Consider the following 8,775-nt stretch of genomic DNA (forward strand, 5'->3'; position numbering starts at 1 on the left):
GCTCACTCCTGCAGCTCTGCACTGCAGAGGAGAAGCAGCAGAAGCTTGCTGTGGCCTGGTGATCTCTAGCAGTGACCACAGCAGTTCTGTGGTGACTGCCTGGCCAACAGTAGAGTCCAGGGTTCCAGAGATGAATTCTTCAGGGAGAAGGGAGGACTTTCTTTCCCCAGTGCTACAGCTCAGAATAAACAGCCAGTCTTAGCTGTTCTTTGATGAAGTAGATGGTACTCTCCATTTTATTTCATGTGAAACAGGGACCTATAAGCCTTGGGCAACAGGGAGGGACTTTGGGGATGAATGCATCTGATTGGCTGGAACTTAGGAGTCTGACAATGCTTTATTTGCATGGAAAAAGATAACAGGTGGCAAGCTCCTGTGACCACCTGTAGTCACCTGGGGGTTGTGTCATGTGCTCCTGAGGCAGGCACTGAAGCAAGGAGAGAGCTTTATCCCACACCTCCCATTCTCAAGATGAGATTTTAAACCACAAATTTGAAATTTCCAGGGTTTGAACATGCCCCATCTTGCTAGTCCCATGTCAATTCCCCTGGAGGCACAATTCACAAGCCCCACACTGGCTCACAGCATCTCACCTATGCCAGCTAAAATATCCCACACCACTGGATATGCAAGACTTCTAGGACGAGGGGAGCCACAGCAAGGCTACTTGGGGTTGGGGACTAGGAAACAGCCATGGTCAGCTCAGTGGCTCTCATGTTTTTCTTTTTATGTGTAGCTCAAACTAGCCTCAGATGAACTATTTAGCTGAGGCAGGCCTTGAACTCCAAATCCTCTACCTCCTCAGTGCTGTGATGACAGGTCTGTGCCACCATATCTAACTTTTTTTTTTTTTTTTCTCAAGGAACCCTCTGTGTCAGCCTCTGGAATGCTAGGTTCACAGATGTACCCTACTCCACAGCCAGCTCCAAAACACAACATCTCACTTGTCTTTGTTGTTGTTATTGTTGTTGTTGAGGCAGCAACTCACTCTGTACCCCAGGCTGTGTGAACCACCATTTGAGGCTTCCAGCTCTCACATTCTTGGGAACTCATTACCAGTGGAGGGTGGCACTGGGCATGCTATGTCTACCAAGGCACCTATTACCCACCTGCCTCTCAAGGCAGCAGGAGGAGGCTGAGAGAGAAGCATCATCCACCGGGAGATGGGTTCAGGTAGCCTGTGTGACCCTGAGGTGGCCGCCGACTGGAAATCTCAGCCACTTGTGAGATGAGAGAGTCTGTATAGCGCCATTGTGTATAGAGGGGATTGTCCCCAGGGGAACAAGGGCTTGAGTGCCTGTCTCTTCTTCCCTGTAGGCGACGGACACCTTTGTCTTGTGAGAGGGCATCGAGGGAGTGCCCTGCTCTATCGCTCTCCGCCTTAGCCCTCTCCCTCACTAACCCTCCATCCATGTTAATGGCCACCAAACCCTAGCACTCCTCCTATGTCCCCCATTCTCAGCACTGGGGGCAGATGTGAGTACCCAGATTTTCACATGGGTCCTGGGGTTGAAACTCAGCCCCTCATTCTTGCGAATTCAGTAGTCTTAGCCCTGATGTCATCTCCTGCTTTATGGTTCTGAGATGTTGTCTTTCACTAACCCCAGAGCCTGCTCATTGGGCCAGAATGGCAACCCAGAGCCTAGGGATCTGCTCGCCTCTGCCTGCTAGTGCAGAGACTGCAGGCCTGTGCTCTTTCTGTGGCTTTTTCATGGATGCTGGGGATTGGAGCTCAGGTCTTCACACTTACTCAGCAAACACTTTACCAACTGAGCTATCTCCCTAGCCTACCTGTGAATCCCACACCAAAGCCCAGGCTAGTCTAGAGCTTCTAAATCCCAGCAGTCTTCCTGCCTTGGTCCCTAAGTGCTGGTATCATATGAGTACCACCCATGCCCAGAAACATTATCTTGTTTTTGGTTGTATTTGTTTCTCACAACAGCCCAGATTAGCCTAGGACTCCTGGAAGTCACACCCCAGAGATCCAAGATCTCCACCAGGAAGGCCAGGTCTGCCAGCCTGAATCAAGTTTTCTGTGATCCCACACCAGGCCCATGGCAGCAAAAATCACAGCAGAACATTTTCCCTGAGGGTGGTCTAGTATAACACCTGTTCTGTTGGCACCCTGGAGTCTGACACAGGAATTTTGAGCTCTGGACCAGCCTGGACTATTTAGCAAAACTCTGTCTCACAGTGCCTTCCCCACCAGGTCCCATAATAAAAATGTGTGTAGCCCTCAGGCCCACTCATTGTGTGACTCTATGTGTGGAAGTGTCCAGAACAGGGAACTCTACAGAGTCAGGAAACAGAGATGGAAAGGGGATCAGAAGCAACTGCTGCCTTGATGGCCATGGAATATTCTGGAATTGGGCTACAATAATGATTATGCAATATAATGAAAATATGCTAAATGTCATTTAATCATGCACTTTAATATAGTGAATTTTATGCAAATTTTACTAAGGAAAGATAAGAGCTAGGTGTGGTGGTGCATACTTTTAGGCCCAGTAATATGGAGGCAGAGGGTCACATTGCTGAGTTTAGGGGCAGCCTCATCTACATAGCAAGTTCCAGGACAGTGATAGATAGAGAGATAATGTCTCAACAAAAATATTTTAAAAGCAGGTGAGTAAGATGTCTCACCTGGCAAAGACAACGGCTGCCAAGCTCGAGGGCCTCAGTTCTGTGTGCAGGACCCCTGTAGTAGATGGAAGGAACATGAAGGTTGTCTCCTGCCTCCACTCATGCTCATGGCTGGGCCCCCACACACATACAAACACAATAAGTAGTAGGAGAGCAGGCTCCATATCTCTGTCCACTGCCAAGAGCACTTCCTAATGATCCTTTCCATTTGAGCATGTGTCTGGTGTACTTTGGGCTACCCTCTTAGCTCCCCTGTGGAGTTGAGGCTGGCCTGGGACTCCAGCTTCCTCCTGCCTCAGCCTACTGGATGCAGGATTGTGGAGGCGCATGGACCTCCACATTGCATGGCATTTATTGAGCGTGTTATATACCTGGTTGGTGCCCAGCAGGGGGACTTCCTGGGTTGAGAGACCTTCCTTTCTTCTCCTTGTCATCTTGCCCTTCTTTGTCATGCAGGAACTTGAAGTGGGCAGGACAGAGGCTGGGTAATGTTGGCCTTATTCCTTTTACTCACTGGCTCTTCACAGTCAGGCACAATGGGGAGGGGAAAAAAATCTAGATCTCTTGCATTCTAGACCAAAGTTGTGGAACCCTGCTTTTAAGGCTGAAGTCTGATATTTCTGGATAGCCAACTGAGCTCTGTCTGTTACAGAGGACTCCCTTTCTCAGCGGGGTTCTCTCTTCACCTGATCTGGTAACCCCAGATCTTGTAAGGAGTGTCACATAGCCCTCAGGGAAGGTTATAGGCCTGACCCTTTTCTGATAAGAAAACCTGCTTATCAAGCATCCAGAAATTCCTGGAAATATCCCACCCTATGCTAGGGAGACCTTAGTTTTCAGCAACGACCTTTAATTGTACTTGAAGATCCCCCCCCCATAGAATAATTAAGTACTATGTGCTCCTTCTTGTGATAAGACCATGCTACTGCATGTAAATGAGGTACTGTACCACTTTATGTAAATCAACTATCTCTGGCACATTCAGTGAATCAAACACATTCACTCTCAAAATCCCTCCCATTGCCCAAGGTTTATAAATCCCTGAGTTCACATAAAATAAACATGTGTGCTGCATGATACCATCAGCTTTCCACCATGGCTGCCTGAGATTAGTCATTTGTTCTGGGGGAAGGAAGGTTCTCCTTCTCCCTGGAGAATTGCCACTGAAGGTCCTAGCTTCACTGCCCATCAGGCAGCCACGAGCCTAGGCCTCCTTGAGCTCCTGGACTTGACTGCACGCGCACTGCACGGCCGCATGCTGCTGGCCTCCATCCTCCTGTTCACCAGGCCTGTCAGTATCAGGCAGCTGCTGAAGCCTGCCTGATCCCTGCTAGATTAGTGTTGACCTCCAGCAAAGCACCCACCGGGCCCAGCTTAGGCCCACTGGGCCTGCACCTCCCCAGACCTGCCTTCTGGTCTGCCCAGCCCTCTGCCATGCTTAGCACAGCAGCTTAACCAAGGAGCTGTAACATTTTGGTATCATCACAGGCTTCTGAACTCCCAAATTTCCACTGCCTCTGATGCCAGCAATCTCATTTAGAAGAACTAAATTGCAACACTAAATGGAAAACTCTTTCCACACCCCCAGTCTAGTGCACAGGCTAAAGTGCTCTGGCCATTCCTGAGAGAAACAACTCTGATTCCAGGTTTGCTCAGTTCTTTGTCCAGAAGCCAACAGCTGTGTTCCAGACTTCCTGGGAGGAGAATGACAAAAGTAATGAGAAGGTGGAGTTCCCAGGTGGCATCGCCATTGGGGAAAGTGGCATTCCAGGCAGAGACACAGCCAGGCCAAGGCCAAATGGTTCTGCAGTGAAGTCTTGAGTCTTGAGGCCACCCTGAGGAATCTGAGACAGAAAGCATGCGTTCTGCTTCTGGGTCCCAATCTTCTCAGAAGGGAAATGGACACTTGGTTGGAGCTGCAAATGCGAAGAGGGGCTTCCCAGGTTGAGGTGGAAACAAAAGCAGAAAAGCCAGAGTGAAGCTCACTTCAGTAACCCCTTAAGAACACCTTCCTTTAGTACTCCTTCCCCGGTCTCCCCTCCCCCATCGCTGCTGTTGTGGCAGAGGTGACATTCACTAAGCACAAAACCTCGGGCTGGTGAAGAAAGCTTATGAACTGAGCATGCTGTGTGATTTCGACAGCATGCTGATCGTCAGTAGTGCACAGCTGTTTCAGAATGCAAGCTACGTGAATCCAGAGCTGTTCAAACATATGAAGGACTGCAAGGCTCATGAGAGCTACAGCAACACAGATATCCTACAGGTTCCCCAAACCACCTGCAGGCCCCAGGATCATGCCAGCCTCTCTGTGTGACTAGGTAGGCTCCTTTCATCTAACAAGGTAGGAACTCACACCTGGAGGAATTCCCTGTGGCTTTAGTGCCTGGGGTCCAGCAGGAGCAGGCCACATTCTTCTCGAGTCCTGCTCTGCAGACTGGCTGGGACCTTCTCTTTCAGGTACCCTAGAACCATGTTTCAGGATTGGGGTAAGTTTGGAGGGCACACCTGCCATCTGGTGGTCCTTTGGACACTGAAGAGAAGGGCCATAGGCACAGATGGGCCCAGGCTGAAGATGGAGGAGGGGTCAGAGGGTCTTGAAGAAAAGCTGTAGAGGAGAGGCACTGGGAGGTGACACAGGCCTGGCTCACCCCAGCCTTGGATCAGCAACAGAAGACTTACCTGTTTCTTCTTTGAATCCCTCCAATATAGAGGAATATAAACACTTCCAATATAGAGTTTGAGACTGAACCTTCAAGAAGCTGGTCTCATCGTGAGTGGGTGAGGAATTGGTCCTAGAGGAATGGGTATTAGGAGCCAGGGTTTGAAGGGCATGTAAGAGTTCAACAAACCAGTCTTCCTGCCACAATTTCTCGGTGATTAGACAACCCGCGGTCAGAAGAGAGAGGCCCTGAACCAGGCTATGGAGCAAAGATGGAACCAACTGACATACACCCCCAGTCTTGGGTTTAGGTCTGAGTGGAGAGGGACCATCAAAGACTTCTGGGACTTGAGGCCCTCTGCCTCATTTTCCTGCCTCTCTGACCTCAGCCAGTGGCCCCTCCGATGTGGGTCTTAGAGCTGTTGTATAGGTCCCACCCCACCCCAGCCCGGCTGCACCCCTGGGAGATAAGGTAGCCGGGCTGAGCACAGGGCACAGTCAAGGTTGGGGACAGGCAGTGGGGTGAGAGGATCCTGGAGCTCTGGCCTCGCTAGGTGACACGGCCACCTGTCTCCCTGCGTCTTCTCCCACCATGCTTAGGACACTTTACCTTCTCCCCTTCTCCCCGAGCTGGCAAGATGCGCCCACCCCTGTCTGATGGGTAGAGGTTCAATCTGCCTGGAGGAGTGGGCACGTCGATGAGTGAGAGGGGAGGAAGGGGGAAGAGGAGAAGGAAGGGAAAGGGAGACAGCAAGTGAGGAAGGAAGAGAAGAGGAAGAGAGGAGGCGGGTGATCACACCTTGGCTTTGCTTTCCCTCCTCGCTGTAGGAGGAGCCTGTACCGAGGCCTGCAGAGGCCCAAGTGTTGCCCCCAGCACCGTTGTGGATAACTTTGCTTTTCTGCCAACAGGCTCCACAGGTGCTCCCGACCTGTCTGACTTGCCTGCATCTCGGAGTTCCTTGCCCCAAACCAGAGTCCAGGCGTAGTGCAGATCAGTGTTCTGACAAAACACCCTTTTAGCCAGCCTCTGCTCCCAGATTGCTTGCTGCCACTCTGCCTTCCCTGCAGCCTTCGCCCAAGTCCTAGTCTGGTCTGTGTGGATCGGGCGCCCCCTGGTGTCCGTGAGTGAGACTTGCCTAGCCCGGCCTATAGTCAACATCAATTTAAATGGAGAAAAACTCAGAGCAATTTCACTAAAATCAGGAACAAGACAAGGGTGTTCACTCTCTCCATACCTATTCAATATAGCCCTTGAAGCCTTAGCTAGAGCAGTAAGACAACTGAAGAAAATTAAAGGTGATACAAACAGGAGAGGAAGAAAGGTAGCTATACAGATGGTATTATTGTATACAAAAAAGACACTGAAATATCTACAAAAAACTTAGAGTTGATAAACACTTTCAGCAAAGCAGCAGTACGCAAAGTTAACTCACAGAAATCAGTAGCCTTACTGTATACAAATGTCAAAACTGAGAAAGAAACCAGGGAAACACCTCTCACAGTAGCCTCAAAAGATGTATCTCACCAGTACTCTAAGCTAATGAAAGACTCTTGTCCACACTGAAAAGTACTTTGTTGCAAAGGCCTGGCCGGCTCTTCCTTTGCATAGTGACAGTACTGAGAAACTTCCATGTCCTCCGCCCTCTGAAGGAAAGGCTGCGCTTCACCAGCAGAAGTGCACTTGGCATCATTTTCACACTCCTGCTGACCCCCTTCTTCATGGGACCCCTCTCTGAGCTGTGCTCTTTTGTGGTGAGCCGTGAGAAAACTGTCCCTGCAATGTCAAATTCCTCCATGGAATTGGTTGGCCGCTGAAGTCCTGCAGCAGATACTGGGTTTGAGGATTTTGAGGTGACGGCACCCTGTTCCTGGCAGCAGAAACAAGCTCCCTCTGGAGTGAAGCCTGAGATGATGCTCTGTAGGGTGCAGGCCTTGAGGCAGCTGACAGAGGCACAGTGCCAGGCTGGATCGGGTTGGTTACACTAGACTGTGTGCCACTGGTGGAACTTGGCAGAGCTGCCTTGGCAGAAGGCATCGAATACGTGCTGGCAGGAGGTGGTGGGGATAGTCTGAGTGGGATAGGCTGAGCTGAGTGGGAATGAGGCCATGCAGGGTAAGTGGCAGAGGGCCTGTGTGAAGCCAGGAGGAAAGGCTTTCTAGAAACAGGTCTGAGCTGTTGTCCAGGGTTAGGAAAGGCAGAGGTACTAACTTGACCTCCCCAGGTGAGGGCAGCTCATGCTGGGATGAAGCTGGTCACTCCTTGTGAGCACTTTGGGTTTTCTGAGGGGAATGGCCCTCATGTGGCATATCCAGCAGTGCTGTGGTGGCTGGGTCTGGCCCAGGAACTTTGTGGCTGCTGAAATTTTACAGAGCCCAGAAGTAGCATTTTCCAGTTTTGTTCTCACTCTTCTTCCCAGTGTGCGAAAGATTTGCATGGACTCCAGCATGTGCATGCCAAGATGGATTTATAGCTTTTTAAAGCTGTTTTTTATCTGAGCTCTGATAGATTCTCTTCCTCTTGGTCTTGAGGATATTGAACTTCTCTTCTGCGTTGACTTTGTTCCTTGACTGCTTAGGCTCTTCTGTTTTCTTGGAGTTGTTTTCTCTGGATCACTTGGTATTGTCTGGCCTGTGTCCTTTAGCTCTGCTGTGCCTTTTCTGTGGCATTTAGGGAGCTTTGCCCTCTAACTGCTTGGCCATGTTGTCAATAGCCCTGTCACAATCCCCAGTACCACCCACAGCACTGGATGAGGAGCCCCATCAAGCATAAAGGCTTTATGAAAAAAGAAAGCTAAAGGCTTTTCTTTCTTAACCGGTGGGATGGTCCGCTGCTATCTCTGGAGCTTTTCTGGGCCTGATCTCTCTGAATGACTGTGGACCCTTTGGATTTGGTTGCTGTGGGATCTTAGAATTGGTCTTTATGAGGGAGTTGAAGAGTTGGGGAAAGTGAATGTATGTCTCCAGTGTAGTGATGTCTTTAAAGCTGGATCCCATCTCATTCTCTAGCACCCCTAGCTCTTCTACACCCAGGCTGCTGCCTCCCAAGCTGGCATTGTCAGAAGCAGACTTCTGCCTTGGGCTCTCCGCATCAGTGCAGTACAGAAGTTGCAGCATGTCAGGGTGTGCTAAAGGGAGGAGTGAGGTGTCTTGGATTTCTTTTGTGCCTCCATAGGCATCCAGAGGTGTTGTAAGCTCAACTTTCACCTCATCCAAGTTTTGATTCTCTGTTTGGAGCTGGAAGCAAGGCCAGCAATCCTGAAGGACTGTGGGTAGGGGCTGCCCCCGTAGACAGGCAGTGTCCTTCTCCGGGAAACCTGGGCGCAGGTGTCTCAATGTCCTGAACTCTGCAGCAGACAGTGTCTAGCCTGATGGTGGCAATCTCGGGGACGTCTCTATATCCGCCACCGAAAAAGAGTCGGGGAAGAAGTCAGTGCCTGGTAAGTGAGATGCTTCCCCCCTTTCCCAGCACCACA

General features: G+C 50.3%; 1 pseudogene; it reads right to left on the reverse strand.

Annotated features, from left to right (window-relative positions):
* Positions 1-5,019: 5,019 nt before the first annotated feature.
* Positions 5,020-8,002, reverse strand: LOC129667214 (uncharacterized protein C2orf78 homolog; annotated as a pseudogene).
* Positions 8,003-8,775: the final 773 nt, after the last annotated feature.

This window comes from Psammomys obesus, unplaced genomic scaffold (genome assembly GCF_907164565.1).
Source record: "Psammomys obesus unplaced genomic scaffold, mPsaObe1.curated_primary_1811, whole genome shotgun sequence".
Taxonomy (NCBI): Eukaryota; Metazoa; Chordata; class Mammalia; order Rodentia; family Muridae; genus Psammomys; species Psammomys obesus.